The 18,494-nt window shown below is 34.7% G+C and overlaps 1 protein-coding gene across 1 annotated transcript in view; it reads left to right on the top strand.

Moving 5' to 3' along the window:
• SEMA3A (semaphorin 3A) overlaps positions 1-18,494 on the top strand; it is a 204,055-nt gene that overhangs the window by 37,168 nt on the left and 148,393 nt on the right. The gene's annotated exons all lie outside the window — the stretch shown is intronic.

The following is an 18,494-nucleotide window of genomic DNA, read 5'->3' as shown; positions in this document are numbered from 1 at the left end:
GTATTTCAAGGGATGTAGACATTTTCCAGTAAGGAAAACAGTTAATAGCTAATAGTTATACCTGCATTTTTGCAGGTAAACAAACAAATTGTAAAATACTGTTATGAGGATTTTGGAGAAGTAGAGATACCGATGTGAAGGAAAAATAGATTTTAATACTCAAAGGAATGTTAATAATTAGCAGCCTTTCTCATGCCATTCAAAAGAGTACATTTTCTGCCTATGACAATATTCCAGATAATGTTAAAATTGCATTAAGCATTCAATCACTTGCTCAATATATACTAAGCTTGAAAATTACAATGCTGATTGCTAATCTTGGTGGGGGATATAAAGAAAAAACACAGGATTCTATACATGTATTTTAAGTCAGTGCAAGCATGCAGATTGAACATTTCAAGTCTGGTTATCCACCTTTAGGTGAAAAGGTTAGTTACAAGTAAGGATTAGGTCTTGATATTGTTATACAGAGTCCCTTTAACAAAAGAAATTGAGCCGTTCTTGAAAGGATTAACATTTTATGGGTCAGGATGGAGGACTATGACTTTCATTCAAATAAATATATAAGGAAAAAATCCTATAGCTAGAACACACAGCTGGCAAAAAACATCATATTCCCACATACATTTCATGTCTTTTTGACATGTGTATCTTCACTATATACAGACTTGTATGCATACAAACTTTCCCACAGAAACATGCCACATACGTAGAATTGGAATGTGTATTTTACAAATAATCCCTTCACAGACAATTCAGGCAATAAATACTAAGCAAAGTAATAAAACTATCTTTTCCTGTGGCTCACTCAATTATGCAACATTAATCTAAATAATTTTTTTCTAATAGATTATTTTATAAATACTCTCAAGTCATAGAATGACCCAAGAATGCTATCATAGCTCTAACAATAGCATTTTTAAGGGTCACACTTTAAGAGGTTTGTGATTACCTGTCAGGAGGGAAAGTTTGGAAAGAGTACTTTTCTGCTATAAGGCTCACAGATGGAGACTTTAAACTTGAATTGAATCCAAATAACTGAGTAGTCATGATACTTTGGTCACCTCAGGAAATATAAACGCCATTATTTCTCTTTTTCCCCCTGAAGCCTCATGTAAATACTGGTAACCATTGACTCCAGTGGATGATACGAAAAAAAATGAAAAATAAAACCCATAATAAAAGGTCTTGTTATAATTTACAAAATTCCAATTGGAAAGGATTGTCTAGAAACCTTAAAAAGTTGGAATCATTTTAATGTCTTCAGAAAGAAAAGGCTTTAAAGATATTTAGACATTACATCATTCTTTTTCTTTTTAAGTTAGCCTGAGAAATATTTAGAAGCAGGTATTTTACATGTGGTGTTACAGAGGCAAGGAAATTCATAGACTCTTGCCAGGAGCTCCATCATAAATCAGATGTAGACTTAATATGGTATTCAGAACAAAAAGTGAGCTTTCTGAATCTTCCTTAACCCTAGAGTTAAACTGGATATATTTGGAAGTAATTATATTACGTTGCTTCAGTATCAGAAAAATATTATTAACATAACTTTAACAAAATCTCAGATCTCATCAGCAAATAGAATAGACACTTTAAACACTTTTTTTGGATAAATTAAAGTAGAAATATATTTAAAACATTTGACCTCAGTCTTTTTCATCTTCCCCTATATAATTAAAATAAGCTGATGAGCATACAGAAGAAGCAAGTGTTAAAGCTGAGAAGACGGCATTTGGTAACTTCTTAAGGGCATATTTGATACAAGTTGACACAATTTCTAATCTTCTACCCAAGAGAAATTCCCAAAGTGGAAAAGATGGCCTATTTGAGGTCAAGTGTTTTTGTCAAGTTGTTTGGGAAGAACAAGGCACACCTGCCCAAAACGCATCAACCTCTTGAAATATAGAAACTGTGGACTAGGAAGGTATAGAGTTGATGAAAGCTAAAACACATTCAAATTCTCCCAGAAACTTTGGAGTAACTTAAAAAAATCTATGAAAATCTAATGGGACTTGAGCACATTTGAGTCTAATTAAAAGAGACACTATTTTATGTAGTCCTGGATATGCTGATCCAACCATAGGAAGAACCCTGCATAATGAAAATCTTGCATGGGAAAGAGTGTTGATAGATAGGTCTTGAGTTGGAAGTGTGAGGTCACTGGTTTATATCCTGAGGAGAAAGCCTGGACATATTCCATGAAAAACAGCTGCTTTTGTAAAATGTAATGTCTTGCACACAAATGGAATTAAACTAGCTACTGTCATTTTAAGGATTCCACAAGTCTCAAAGAGAGGTGGACATTTGGACTCAATGCTGCTTCAGCATGAAAATATAATTTTCCTTGACATAAATCAATAACGGAAGAAAATACATCGCGGTCAGAGTACATATTTTATGACTTGAATTATTTACATTTATTGAAACCTGTTTTATGGCTTAGAATATGGACTATCTGTGTTTTGTATTTACTTGAAATGGCTGTATATTGTATTCTTCTTTATTGGAGGTATTCTACAAATGTCAACTAGGTCAAGAAGGTTGATAATCTGTATCCTTTATGCTTCTTTACTGTATACATGTATATTTGGAAGGGTGGTCTATCAATTTGAAGCGGATTGTTGAGATCTCTGAATATAAAAGTGGATTTGCCCACTTCTCTGTATAGTTCTATCAATTTTTACTTCATGTATTTTGAAATCTTTTCATCAGGTGAATAAACATTTCCAATTGTTATGTCCGTTTATAAATAGATAGATAGATAGATAGATAGATAGATAGATAGATAGATGATAGATAGATAGATAGATAGATAGATAGATAGATGATAGATAGATAGATAGGTAGATAGGTAGATAGATAGATAAAAGGGCAGGTTTTCCCTCCTCCTCCCGTCAGCCCTTGTAGAACTCGGAGATCTCGCGAGATTTGGCTCCTCCCGGAAGTACGGCTGGGCTGGGCTTGAGTCCTTTGTTCTTTGAGACTGTTCTGAGACGGGTTTCGTGTCACCTGTCTTACCCTCCCCGCTTCCTCGTTTTTGTTTTTGTTTTTTTAATTGCTGGTCGGTCTTATTATTTTAACGTATTTACAAGGAGACATTATTTTAACAAGGAATAATTTAAAAAAAAACCCCAAACACTGCCCATCCCGCAATTGTAGCTCCTTAATGGTGGTTTCCTGCAGCAGAGATGACCCAGTCAGAGAGACGCCGGCTGTTTCCTGGTAGGTGATTCACCCTCCCGCCTGTACCTGTGGGGGAGGGGTGTGGGCGCTTGTGCTCCGTCCCCCTGCGCCCGCAGACCTGGGAGCTGGTCTGGTGGCCTCGGGAGTCACCGGACCAGCAAAGCCACTGCAGCGAGCTGAGGGAAATGTGCAGGTTGCCCTAAGGCCCCGCTGTAGATATTCTACCCTGGGACATCCAGCACGTGCTCAAAAAGTGGGATTTGGAAGCCCCTTTCTGGGCAGTCTTCGCTGGCGATTTTGTGCACCAAACCCTTCCCGTGCCGGGGGCAACCTGTATTTAACGAGCATTTAAGGGTAGCCAGCCAGTACCTCCATATAAATGATAGGGAATACGGAGGGTCCCAGAATTTGGTCTAGGTCTGAAAGGGTTGACGACGAGAGCAGGGCAGTGAAGAGCGTCCCCAGTGTGAGTTCTAGGCCTGACTGGGCCACTGCTTGGCTTTGAGACCTGGGTATTGCCCTCTTCGCGCTGGGGCTTGGCTGTCAGACCATGCTGCTCAGGAGGCTTACTTACCCCACCACGCTGGCAGGGATATTCCTTACCCTTCAAAAGAATATATCCTGCAGATAGAGATAGATATAGATATAGATATACATATAGATATAGGTATAGATATAGGTATAGATATCCTTTATATATAAAAAGACTATCATACAGGGTGGAGAAATACCGAATTTAATAATGTTTCCATAGGCAAATTTCCTCACAGCTAGACCTCCAAAAGGCTGTAAGGCCTTAATTTGAGGTATAATATAATGATATATGCAGTATTCTCTCAATGCGCTGTCAGTTAGCCATGTCAGCTGAGAGTGCAGGAGGGAGGAATGACAGCACGTGTGCTAAGCTGTCCTCTCCCATCTCAGTGCTGGCCAAGCCCGGTTCAACTCACTTAGCAAGGCGTTGTAAGAGAGGTATGTCCTCTGATGGGCAGCACACAGCCCTGTGGCTACAGCCTTGTCAAGTGCCATGAAGACGCAGCCAGCCTCAGCACACGGGGCCGGTTGCCCTCCTTCACTGGGCCAGCTCTGGGCAGGCTGCTCGCTCTCACCAAGACAGGTGGACACACTCTCAGGCCCAAGGCCTGTATATATCGGAGTAATGATATATCTGTGTGTATATATCTGATACATACTACAATATATACAATGGTTATACAATATACACTGTCTTACAAGAAAGACTTGGCCACAAATGTACAGATACTGATATATTTTAAAACCAGAAAAAAAAGGACTCTTTTGAAACTTACAAAAAACATAAAGTGACTTATGTTTTATTTTTCAGTTCTAGGCATATGATTGCCGTTCTAGGAAACTATCCAATACTTTTATTCGGACAATGCCTATTAATCAGTTTTAGCTGAATTAGATATTAAATATTTGTTACACCAATTTTATAACCTTTCTCAGTTTCTATTTACCTTATATAATTTTTCTTTAGTTTGGAAATTTATATTAAAAATAAGTTAAAATCATACTAAGGAATCTATCAAAAACATGCGGCATCATTATTACAACACTGTTACCTGCCAAAAATACAAAAAAAATAAAGACAACACTAGAGCACAAAGAAAGGAATTGGTCTGCATTCGTTTTTCAGAATAATTAGCCTAGAAAATGTCTAACATTTAAAAATAATTCCCACCGAACTATTTTCCAGTTTAATATCCCAGTATTTATTAGTAAGTTGTATTTATAGTAATCAAAGTCTGCCATTAATATGATAGTATCTAAATTATTTCTTGAAAAAGGAGTGCTTATATATAAAAAGACTATCATACAGGGTTGAGCAATATCGAATTTAATAATGTTTCCATAGGCAAATTTCCTCACAGCTAGACCTCCAAAAGGCTTTAAGGCCTTAATTTGAAGTATAATATAATGATATATGCAGTATTCTCTCAAACTCAGCTTTTCATGGAATACTTGATTCCATGGAGCATCAAAGGAAATTAGTGTTTTATGGAACACACCAGTGTTCAATCAATATGTGTGTTTGCTTTCATTAGGCAAAGAAATAGCTTCAGCAGTTCTTAATATATAGAGAGGCATATAAATGTCACAGAAAATATTTTCTAGCATTTGTTTGGGATATTCAAGATATTATACCTATATATGCTTGTCCAATTTTCTGTTTACCAACTATAAGAAATACTGTAGAAGGTAGGGAGAGAATAAGAGGCTGTATAATTAAAATTAAATTTCACTAAAGTAATATTTTGAACCTCAAATAGTTTATGTACATTAAAGGGGAAGTTCATGGTAGTATTGTTTAATTAACAAAACAAAAATACATTTAATAAAAGATTGGCCATAAAAATAGTGTAAGGCCAAGTACAAGAATCCATTTAAGCATATAGATTAAAAAGTGCATCTTTTTATCTTTTATGCATTTATCCTGTGGTAAGAAAATATGCATTTTTATCCCTATTTTGTTGCCCTCACATTATTATAAGGTGAGAGTTCTAAGGTCAGTGATAACTCTGCTGCAGTGTATATGAAATCAATGTGTGTATTTTTTTCTGAATGTTACAAATCAACTACTGATAGTTCAAAAGCTCTCTCTCTCTTTGATGTCTACAAAGATGATAACACAACTGTATGTATGTGGATGATGTGCCTTTCCCGATAGACCATCTTTTGACTTCATGCCTGTTGGTAATTGGTACTTTTGCAATAAGAGCATTTTCAACTACCTGAATCAAGACTTTCATTGCAGTATCACTTACCGGTTCCTGACAGCTAATGAAGTGGCAAAGCAGGGCTGATAAACTCCAGAGCCTATCAAGAGGGTTGAGTGTAACATTTTTTAGATTCTGATTTACTAAATGAGGTGGAAGTCATTAAGTTCATCAAACAAACTCAGCTATGAACTTTTAAACTAATTTCTTGAGTTTTTAAAGTAGAAGTAATTTCTTCCCTTTGAGTGATTAGAAATGATAAAACGAGTTCTAATTGGGAGAGCTAGAAATTTTTTTTGATTTTGTAATTCTAGTTTCTACCACTTTTTGAATCTTATCAGTACGAAGAAACAAATGCCTGTTTTAGATAATTGCCTTAAAAGAAAATGTAAAATTAAAATAAATATGTAAAATCTCAGAAATCTTATATTGCCACTTTGGGACACAGCAAAATACAAAGTCTGAGCTTTCAAAGCAAGTTTCATGAGGTACATAGGTCACTGTTTTCATGACAATTTATTAATTTGAAGAGAAATTTAAAAAATAAATACCTATTTTTGAAGAAATGTTCCAATTTTAAAGATAAAAAATTACTTTCAATTATTTAATCCCAAACTTAGTAATAACAGTAATATTATCACAAAGTGGTTGACAGAGATAATCTCCTTTTAACTATTTTCATGCCAAATAAAAAGTATCAGGAAAATGAAAGAATTCAGAAATTGGTGACCTTAGATAATATTATATGCCTCTTTCATACTCACACTGGACTGCAGTGAGGGTTTCATTAGAATTTAATAGCACTAACACTTTTTCTTCCCCTGACTAGAGGCAAGTTTTACCTCTGTTATTCTCTATGTCCAAACTAATGGGAGAGTTTCATTTTAAATGTATGTTAAGTCAGATTAAAAGGAGATCATTTTTCACTCTAAGCAATGTTTATTATTTATCATTCATTCTAATACTTTTATTAGTGTTTTGTCTTGGGGTTTTTTGTTGTTTTATAAGAAGGAAATGATAACATTTTTGATGAAGTATAGAAGGAAGTTTAATAAGAAATTGACTTATGCTGCTTTCTTTGCCCATTCTAAAAGAGATAAATCTGGTTCTGAATTAGACTTTTGTTCTTGTGGGGATAAATGTCTGTGTGTCCTGCACTGGTCTAGAGAATGTTTAGTGTCTGCTCTCCTTTAGCCCAGAAATGTGCTTGATTTTAATGGGCCTGGGGAAAGCGAGGATTTTCAACAAATATTCTGGATTCTTAGCTTCATCCTAGGGAATCACTTAAACCAAACCTAGCTCACATTATCTTTAATTTCAGTCCCAGAACATCTGTAAACATGACCCAATCTTAGAATATACTTAGAGCAGAATATATTTGGAAAAGAAAATTGAACAATTTCAACTTGTCTCATTTTCTATATAAGATAAAATTCTTAAATTATTATTTTTTGTACCAAGTAAGTTTTAGAACTAATACCATGAGGTATTTTTTTTGCAAAAAAAAAAAGTATTTCGGCAGAGCAGAATATAGGAAAACTTAATTTTCCTGAATTATCTATATAATAACCCATCTCCCCCTTTCCTTTGTATATGTAGAAAAATTATAACATGTCAATGAATTCTTATGAACCTACTTTATTAGAGCATCTGACTTCCTCTGCTTAATAAATTCTGAAATGTGTCCATTCCAAAATTAAACACATTATTAGGGGAAACATGTTTATAGTGTGTCATCATAAATAGGATATTATTGTCACTAGGATTACAAGGGACTCAGAACACATTGTATGGTTTCATCTAGAGATCTTTTGAGTTCATTGGTTTTCTTTTTTTTTTTTTTAAGATTTATTTATTTATTTTGAGAGAGAGAGTGTACATGAGTGGGGGAGGGTCAGAGGGAGAAGCAGGCTCCTCGCTGAGCAGGGAGCCCAATGCGGGACTCGATCCCGGGACTCCGGGATCATGACCTGAGCCGAAGGCAGTCGCTTAACCAACTGAGCCACCCAGGCGCCCAAGTTCATTGGTTTTCAACACCCTCCTCTCCCATCTCTCTTCCACCCCCCTACAGGGAAATCTGATTCAAATAAAATCCTTTTATGGACAAGCCAGAAACCTTCATAATCAGAATGTATCTATTCTGTTAAAGGAGTGGGACATCCTAGGTATGCCATATGAATACCCTCCCTATTTCCCTCACCCCCCCCAATAAAGACAATAAAATAAGCTCTCAGGTGAACAACTTCTACTTCTTTAGCTGAAAAACTCAAATTGTTGTGACACCCAGACACCGTGCAATTTAGAGAATGAAGAGACTAGAAGTGGTAAGGGGAGCAGGATAAATTATGGGTAATCTAACCCACATGCACTGTTACATGCTCATAAACATGTTCATTTTATCCAATCAGAAATCCATCTACTCATTCATTTGATAAACATATTGTAAATACCTTTTGTCAACCAAATCTAGGGTTTAGGTAATTCCTACCACCAGCCCCACACACCTGCTCCTCTGATTTGGTTACATGATTGATCCTTGAGAATGTCCATATGATCTCCTGGACTTCCTTTTGACCTTCTCTCTCTTCCAACTCTAAGAAATAGATTCTTATCTCAGTCAAAAAGGGACACCCATGAACACTAAAATAAATATGTTCTCCAGAATGTTCACACTTGCATGTGTCAGTTTTCGTCCATGAATAAGGAAGGCTTCTTTCCCCCCATAAATATATCTTGGGGTGGAAATGATGGAAAAGTACTGATGAGCTATTCAGTTTCTTTCTTATGTAAAAGCTCATTTGCTCAGCATTAGAAAAATTCAAATAAATCATTCTTAAGCAGTTTAAAAAAACTCTTTTAGTGGGCATATATAACAGATAACAGGTAACAAGTGGTTCATAGCTATTTAATTCTCAAAATATGAATATTTTCCACAGTTTTGTTACTGGAAGAATGAACTATACAATTTGTAAATATCAGAAAACATTTGCTTCCTTATAGGTATGTGGAATATGATGGTTATTTAAAGAACACACTGAAATATATGCTATGGTACATGTAAATAATTGACCAGGACTGCCTGAAAAATTAGACTTTCAATTGTAGTAGTTAGGTAAGCCTCCTTTTTGTTTTCTTTAACTTTGCTAATGATAATACACTGCTTGCTTCTCATAGGCATTTAATGAACACTGGCTGGTAATAGAAACCTGCCTGTAGAGGAACCTTATAAATAATTAAGACCTAAAGACAGAATCAAAAACAAAGTTTCAATCTCTGGATTACAAGCCTATCACTCAACGCCCTAAATTAAAACAGTGTGAATTATAAAAGGATCTACACTTTAATTGGAAATTTTTACTGACTAATCATCTTGCACAGAAATGAGTGATCAGCTGCAATGCATAGTTATATTAATCACTTTTATTCACATTATGTAATACATTTAAATTCATTTTTATTTTTCCAAGAAGTAAAAATTATGCATTATGTATGTATCATGCATTAGTTTTTTTGTAAATTGTTAGCAACATTTATATTTTGACTATATAGTTGTACAAAAACTTACCAAGGATCAGGCAGCAAAAAATTAGGAGAAAAATTAAAGTCACAGTTTTTCTAGAGATTTATTAAGAAAGAACATTAAACTAAGAGCCAGGAGAATTTAATATAAGCATGACCTCTGCAACTGTTCATTGTAAAGTCATTTATGCTTTTTTGTAAATGGAAGTCATCAGACTTCATAGTCTAAAGATTTTTTTAGATATCAAATTCAATAATTAAGTAAGTATATGGTTAACCATTTCTTCTACAGATAATTAGACTCATATGGCACTGTGCTAAACTTTATATCTAAGAAGACTAAAGCGCATATCCATGCAAATGAGTGGCATGCAATTAAAACATTAGTGTATGTTGGGACCAGAGTGGATGGGACATCAGAAGAGGGAGTAATACCTGCTAATTCTCAAGGCTTTCATTGGAGGAATACCTTATAACTGTACCTTGAAGCAGGAGAACAGGGAAAATAAACTGGAAGCAAGGGGGGGTAAGACCAGTTTTAGAGAAGAGTAAATGTGCCGTTTCTGATAGAATTGTGGAAACTTATAGAGACAGGCATAAAATAAAGTAGCAAAGGAAAATTAGGGACTGTGCCTTTATTAGGGACCCTGGGCTAAGGTAACAATGGTCAGTGCAGGTACTTTAAAAGCACTGCATTTTTGAAATATGCTCTGGTCAATTTGTGTGGTGATGCCTTGAAGAATATATTGAAGTTGAGAGAAATTGAAGCTAGGGAACCAGTTAAACTATTGCACTTGCAGTAGTTTTTGTGTTTGATGTTACTAGTTAAACAAAACTCTGAAAACTTGATTTGTGGTTTTGATACATGGTTATTGTATGTAAAATGACCATAATTGTTCTTAGCATATAGAATTTTAAAAATTAGCCATTTTATTATATTTTATAGCCAGGTTGTAAGTAATTTAGGGTTTAGATGGCATAATTTTATTAGTCATTTGAATGGAACATAAAACTATTTAGAAAAGCTAGAATATAATCTGAAATGCAATATATATTGCTGTATTTGCTTTTTAAATAGGTTCTTGTTATTATTTATTTTACCTGAGTTTTTGTTGCACTTTAAAAATATAAGCTGTTTTAAATAATATTTATTGAGACACTTGTTTCTTTGTGCCAGTAATAAGTATAAGCCAGGAAAAGGTTCTAGAACTAGAAATACAAGAATAAGCAACAGAATATTTTAACTCTAGAAAGGGAGCTTAAGAGATAAAGCAGCGATTAATCTACATTTGTACATGGCACTGTGTTTTACAAAGGAAAGCATGATATACTGTCCTTAGAAGGTTGGGGGAGGCTTGACCTAGATCCTGAAAGGTGAGTAGATTTCCCTGGGCACGTGAGGATGGAAATTGGAGAGCACGTAGGCTGTGGTAACTATAGATGGAATACGGTTGAGTTAATTGAAAATAATCCTCTGTGTGTATGTGGTTAGAAGAGAATCTTAAATACTGGTATTAGTTGTGGTGGTGGCGATGGCGATGATGCTGCCACCTTTCTACTTAGTTGTACTTTCACATATTCCAATAACTTGATAGCCATATAGATTCGTAGAGTTTGTTCCTGCGATGAAGCATTTGAGGATGAAAATTTTATGATTTGCTAACCTTTTGATTACCAATTCTATACTACCTGGGCTATATGAAGGTATGTGCCAGATTTCAGCATTCTGTCTGAAAATGTTTCATGCTTTTGCTATATTGGATATATTCTCTTAAAAATTTGTGGTTTGATATTTCTCTCTTCCTCTGTTCATTTAATTTTTCTCTGTTTTATTATTTTCTTTTCCTCTTTTTTCCATGAGATTCAAAGGAAGGGGATAGAGTAAAAATGCCTTTTTCTCAACATTAACAGAAGATGATTCTGGGGGTAGTGCTAACGTGGTTTGTTGGTGTAAACCTATAGAGAGAGTTATGTTAGAAGATGATCATAATCAAAGAAATTATGATGAATTACGACAGTGACAGTGATGAATTATGATAGTGACAATGAGGATGTAAGCAAAAAAAAAAAGTAAACAAGAAATTATTACAGTGTTAAACAAAACTGAAGTGGTGGAATGGATCGGTGGATGATGAAGAGGCTCTGGTTCATGATCCTTTGGATCAGTGATACCTGCAACCAATTTTAAAACATACAGAAAGGTGATGATTGATGTCAGTAATGGAAAGAAGAAAAGGGAATGAGTTCCGTTCAAGTCATGCAAACTCTGAGGTGTTCATGTACTATCTGAATAGAGGTTTCTGATAAGCCTTTGTGTGGCTTTCAGAGGGAAATCTGTCTTGGAAGGTAAGATTTAAGACATGTAAAATACTGCTAGTGACAAAAGAAACACTTGTAGAAAAGATTACCCATGGAGTTATTACTATGCAAAAAAGTTCAAGTACAGAGCATTTAAAATAATATAAAGATTTAAGACATAGAATGAGGTAAGAGGAAAAGAACTGGCCCCTGGTGTCAGATGGGAGTGGATATCTTGACTTTATACCACACTAGCTTTGTGACCTAGGATATTCCCAATATCTCTCTGAGTAACTGTCCTCATGAGAAAAAATGGGAATGAAAACTGTCACCTCACAGCATTGTTGTGAGAGACTAAGGAATGTACCTAGAAATCATTCAGCTCCTCAAAGGCTTACAAAGTCTTATGCATTTTTTTAAGGCCAGGTTTAGTTGTCAAGCACTTTCTCCAAGGATTATTTACTTCTCCTTGAGACATTAATTTCTCCCTCCTGTTAACTTTCTTAGCTCTTATTATTCTTGCTATTGTTCATTTGGTTTTTGCTTCTCTTCTCTGAGGGCATTTGTCTAACTTCCATGAAGGTTTTATTAATCTTTATATTCCATATACTTCTTAGCCAGTGCCTATGTAACATATGTTAGACATGTATGTTACACATATATAAGGACTGGATATATGTTGAGCTAGATTAGTCTGTGAGGAAGTAACTTTCCACACATACTTTTCACATTATAAAAAGTGAAAAACAGATTAATATCATAGATAGGCCTGCCCTTGATGTTTTACAAGCATATTTGAGGAAAAATATACTGTCCTTCCCTGACAGTGTGGTTCATTGTGTGGCATCTAGCAACATGGAAGCTGGGCTTGAGCTGGTAATGGACCTTTACTTCTGAAGCTCAAATGTGGGCAGCCTGTACCTTGATCAGGGAGTCTGTCCAAGTCAAGAAGCTGATTATTCACATCATCTACAAATAAGAAGCATCTGGCAGAGAAGAGTCCTGGCATATATTCAATGTGTTGGGAGACATTAGAGATCAGACTATTAGCAAATATAAAGAAAAGAGTTGGAAGAACTTGGAGAAATGCTCTAGGCAAAGGTGGTGGGATTGTGTTTTATGGAGTGTTGTGTGACCTCTGGCATGGTCTGAGAAAGTAGTTAAGGTAAAAGTTACCCTCAGATCAGGATGTATAAATTTGGTACATATTTTGAGTGTTTACTGATACTAAAATTAGAAGATAGATTTTTCTAAGTATATTTGAATAATACCTACCAAACTTTGTAAATTGAGAGAATATACTCATCATCACTAAATAAATAAAAGCATATAGACACCCACTAATATTGACTCTGTCTATGTAATAGCAAGATGCACTGGCTAGAAATGCTAGGAATAGAGTTCATCATTGATAGTTTATCTTAGAGGAGTAGTTGCCAAATAGAAGTCTGTGGAAAGTTACTACCCTTCTCTGTAACAGTTTTAAAATCAAGTCCTTGGAGGGGCGCCTGGGTGGCTCAGTTGGTTGAGTGTCCGACCCTTGATTTCTACTGAGGTCATGATCTTGGGGTCCTGGGGTTGAGCCCTGACTCTGGTTCCCTCCGCAGGGAGTCTGCTTCTCTCCCCCTGCCCCTCTCCCTGGTCTTGCCCTCTCTCTCTCTCAAATAAAAAATAAATCTTAAAAAAAAATAAAATAAGTCCTTGCTGAAATAAAAACAAAATCATAAAAATGAGGTAAATTTTTCTACAATATAAATTTATTCATATCTAAGGATTATCTTTTGTGTGTGTTTTTTCTTCCTCCTCTTTTTATTACTTTAATAAAATGCCTCCTTTTTTGTATGACATGATATGGTAGTCAATAGTACTTGTTTCTGTTGTTTTTATAATGCAACAAAAAGTGGCCAATTTTCATTTTAGCTCCTGTTTTGCTTTGGAAATATTTTTGGTTTATGAGATTTTAAAAGTAATCTAGGAAGCACTGAAATGTAGGATCCAAAACTTTGGACCTTAATGAACTTTCCAGTATTTACAAATATCTGGATGTAGTCATCATTTAGTCAAAATATTTGACTTCATGTAGTTCCAGCTTTGACTTCTTTAAATGGGATCTTTGGTCTATGAAAGGATGAAGTTTAAGTCATGGAAAAAGGGCCTAAGTCTAAAGCCATGAATGAATATAGGCAATTAAGTTGAATCCAGCAACTGGCATGGTCCTATTACCTTTCATGCTATAAAATTTAGAGGAGGGGTAAGAAAAGAGAGAAAAGAGAGAGAGAGTGAATGAGAAATGTAATGGAAGTCAGAAATATGAAGAACATTGTGGCTATTGTTTGGATTTGAAGGTCAAGCAGTTCTTCATCCTACTATAAAAATGTCTAACTCTGGGCGGTCTTGCATTCTAGAAATTTGTATTCATTTCATTGCCTTTTGAGAATCTGACCCGGTTATTGTAATATAATCATCTGTAGAAATCTATTTTTATCCTAAAGATAATCAGACCACGGGAACATTCCAGCCTTATTATGTAGAGATAAGTAGTCATGTATGATTTTGATATAAATTCTCCCATCTTTTTTTCTTTTCATGTATTAAAATAAACATAAGAGAGCATCAGTTCATAAAATAATTTTTCAATATCTTAAGTAGTGTACTGATAGTGATTACTAACAATGTTTTTTTCTTTATTCAAATAAAGCTACATTAGAGATTATGATGAATTCAGGAAAAAAGGCAGATCTGAAAACTTATAAATAAATAAGTAGAATGAAAATTAGAATTGACTCGGGGCGCCTGGGTGGCTCAGTCGTTAAGCGTCTGCCTTCGGCTCAGGTCATGATCCCAGGGTCCTGGGATCGAGCCCCACATTGGGCTCCCTGCTCAGTGGGGAGCCTGCTTTTTCCTCTCCCACTCCCCCTGCTTGTGTTCCCTCTCTCACTGTGTCTCTGTCAAATAAATAAATAAAATCTTAAAAAAAGAAAATTAGAATTGACTTATTAGGAAAGATCATGATTCTTCTTCCCTAATTAGTTGGTGGGATACTCTGAGTAAAGAACAGCAATTATAATTTCATTTCTTCTTTTGCTTGTGTTATTAAATTAAAAAGAAATATATGACATGGACTTTATAATAATTGTCTTGAATTTTATAAGGCTGTTTTTTGGAACTGTATCATAAGAGAGTGTAATCTATTTATAATTGATCACTCTGCTGCTTGAAGTTATATGAACTGATTTTCCCATTCAGAACATCTATACACTTAATGCTTAGTGTCTACATTGTCTTATAATATAATGGTGATAATAGCACTTATTGAGCACAAACTATTTGCTTCACTCTATGATCAGTATATCTTCCATTTTGTCATTAAACAGATCACAGACACTAAATTGGGGAATCTTGAATAAACAATGTTTAATCACCTTTCAAATTTTAGAATAAAAATTTCATTAGAGTGCTTGTCTGAAATGGCACTTTTGATTACAATTGTAATTACTTCTCTTTACGGTTGACACAGATGTAGAGGTTAGAAGTAATGTCTCAACCGGAAAAAATCTGAATTATCACCCAAAAGAATTACAAGCTTTAGCCTGCTAAGATTCATCATAGTCAAATTGGTTCTAGAGATTTAGATTGTTCTTTAATGTTTGTTGTTATTTGTCTAAATATGAATATAGCAAGATGTGAAAAGTAGTGAAATATTAAACATCTCACTATTTTGAATATTTATTTTAGTTCCAATTCCAGCTTATGTCATGGTAAGAATTATAAAACAGATGCTGTGAAAAGAAACTCCTAAAATTCTGGAGGAATGGAGTCGAGGTTGAAGTTGTTTAAAATCAGTTATAGCTGAATGTGTCTACATATAGGAAAAACAAAATAACAAAAATAAGGAAACATAGTATTAGAGAATATGAGATCTGTCTAGATTTAGAGAAAGGGTCTCTGATTTTAGGTATTTTTGCCCTGGAAAGTGGTGAGATAACCTTAGTTTAGCAATCTGGAATTTGCTGTGACTCAGACCCCATGAGGGTCTCGAAAAGTCTTTTCTCAGTTATAAAGAAATACAAAGTTCCTGGTAGGGAGGAATATCTAAAGAAATTGGAGTAAAAAGGAATGATTAGGCAAAATCAAGTGTATTTGAAAGTGATGGAAAACACAGCTGCTAATCCATACTCCAGGAAAATATTGCCTTTTTGTTTAATGAAATGATCCAGCAGTAACATTTTTTTAAAGTATACTTTGTTTCCATTGTGATGTCATACATAAACTACTTAAGACTTTTCTCTAAGTTGTGTGTGTCGAGGAACCAGTGATTTTCCCTGAACAAATTTACAAAATTTAACCTGTAACATATTTTTCAATTGGGTGAATATTTTCATTGTTTAGAATTATAATATAGATAGGCATTACATTTACTATTTAAAATTTAGGTTACAGAAGTTGGCAAACAAAAAGAATATTTCACTGTTCTTAAAATGACATATTTAATATTAATGTAAATCAAAGAGCATATTGCTTTTCTTATTTATCCCTTCACCATGCAAAATTATAATGTCATTAACAAGTTAGCATATTTGGTAGAAAAGTAATTTTTCAGTATGCTCCATCTGGACCTTAATTTCCTACCTCTGGTCAAGAATATTGAACATATATTTACCTCTACTTATTCACGCAGGTGATTGTGTGCTTAACTATGGAAACTGTTGTTCTAGGTGTTTTACATGAATTATCTAACTTCACCTTCATAATAGCTCTAAGAAGATATATTATTAACCCCATCTTCCAAAAACTGAGGCCCATGTAGCATAAGGAATTCATCCTAGTTTGCATGACTGGTAAATACGGTGGTGATGCTTGTGTTCTGACCTATAACTGGATGACTTTATGTTCTGTAGATATAGTAGTTGTCTTCCGATAACTTCTTTCACTTGATGCTTAGAGCGCCCTTATGTAGTATCTGTGTGTTTCCAATTAAAATCTACCTTTGTGTCTTTTAAAGGATCCTCCTATTGATTAATATTTATATAATTGTCTTGGTTTAGACACAGCTGACTTTTTTTTCAGTTTGCCTAGCTCCCTATGTATTTGGTTTCTTTTGTATCTATAGGGTAGAATTATTACAGATTTTAGAATTGGAAGGAATGTTGGAGGGCATCTTCTTCTCTATTTGATAATTATTACCTCCTTGAACGGCCATTCAATCAGTCAATGAACACATCCAGTAATGTAGCCCCTGCTTCTCATAGTAGCCCTTTCCGTCCTCACACAGAGCAGGGTACCTGAAATTTCAGTCTTGTATTGACTCTCTGTAGCATTGATTATTTGCAGTTATTTGGACACTGGCAAAGGGATGAGATTTAAATTCAGATATCATGTAGTGAATTCTGTTTTTTCTCTTTGGAGACTAATAGCTCTCATTTATTTCAGATATAACTCATATGAATTAAATCCCTTCCTTCCGTCCTTCCTTCCTTCCTTCCTTCCTTCCTTCCTTCCTTCCTTCCTTTTTTTTTTTGGTGCAGGTGGAGGGTAGGATAAGGATAGCCCAGTATTCTACTGTTTTTCATGAATGAATTAGAAAATCATCTTTTAATAATTTGTTAACAATTCTTGTATTTTTGTGTATTAGATGAATGGATAGATAAATCAATAGATAGAAATAGACATTCAATTTAATATTTACTGACTGGTAATAAGGAAAAGAAACCATGTGAGTTATGGATAGTGAGCTATTAATTCTATATTTCCTGATGTGAGGGAATGTTAATTCTGGTAAATAAGTCATTTATATGAATGATTGACAGTGTGATACAAGCAATAAAGAAATTATTTCTATGAGAATTTCTTGGAGCTCGCATTTGAGCTAGCCTTAAGAATGGTTATTTTTTTTTTGTCAAGGTGATATATAGTTGTAGATGTCAGAAACAATGGCAGCAAAGGCTAAAAAGTGGACATATGCAGAGCATGTTTTCCTTTAGCATACAGGACATGAGGGAGGAGTATTGGGTTAGGGTCTCGAATGGTAGTGACCTGGTCTTTAATGCTAAGTTAAGGAGTTTGAACTTTATCCTCCACTGAAATAACATTTTTGGTAATATGGAGAGGGCAGTAGGAGAAATCGATAATGCGGGGAAATTTGTCAAAGGGTTAATAACCTGGGGTCATGGCAGGGACAGAGGAAGGGTCTGCATTGCTGCTTCCTGTCCTTGGAAAACACATTCTATATTTTGTGGATGTTGATGAAAGGGTTCTACTCTGTGTGCTTTGGAAAAATCTGAATCATTGATTCAGGACACAGTTTTGGAGAATCCTTAACATTTCTATCCCATGGAAGGGGGTTTGTGGTGGCATATATACATAATTTTTATTGAAGTAGAGAAAGAAAACCTCTTTGGTGATTTTCGACAACTGCCTTTCTAAAGCAAAAGTGGACTTACAATTAATGATATTTTTTTTTTGAAAATATTTTTCTCACTTAGGTGTAAGTCTAAAAGTTTTCCCATTTACAGCAAAAGCAAATAAAAGAATGCTAACAAACTGAAAAATTGAAGTCAGATAGTAAAATTCATATAACTCATGTTTTCAGAAAAACCTAACTTGGTTTCTCTATATATGTCAGTTACAAAATATTATAAAAGATTTAGATGGTAGAGTTAATGATTTAATGGTCAAAAAAACATGTAAAAATTCCTCAATGAAAAGAAGCCTCAGGGGTGCCTGGGTGGCTTAGTCGGTTAAGCATCTGTC

The sequence above is a fragment of the Mirounga leonina genome, unplaced genomic scaffold, assembly GCF_011800145.1.
Source record: "Mirounga leonina isolate KUSES-001 unplaced genomic scaffold, KU_Mleo_1.0 Mir_174, whole genome shotgun sequence".
NCBI classification, from domain to species: Eukaryota; Metazoa; Chordata; class Mammalia; order Carnivora; family Phocidae; genus Mirounga; species Mirounga leonina.
This window is presented reverse-complemented; position numbering and strand designations above follow the sequence as displayed.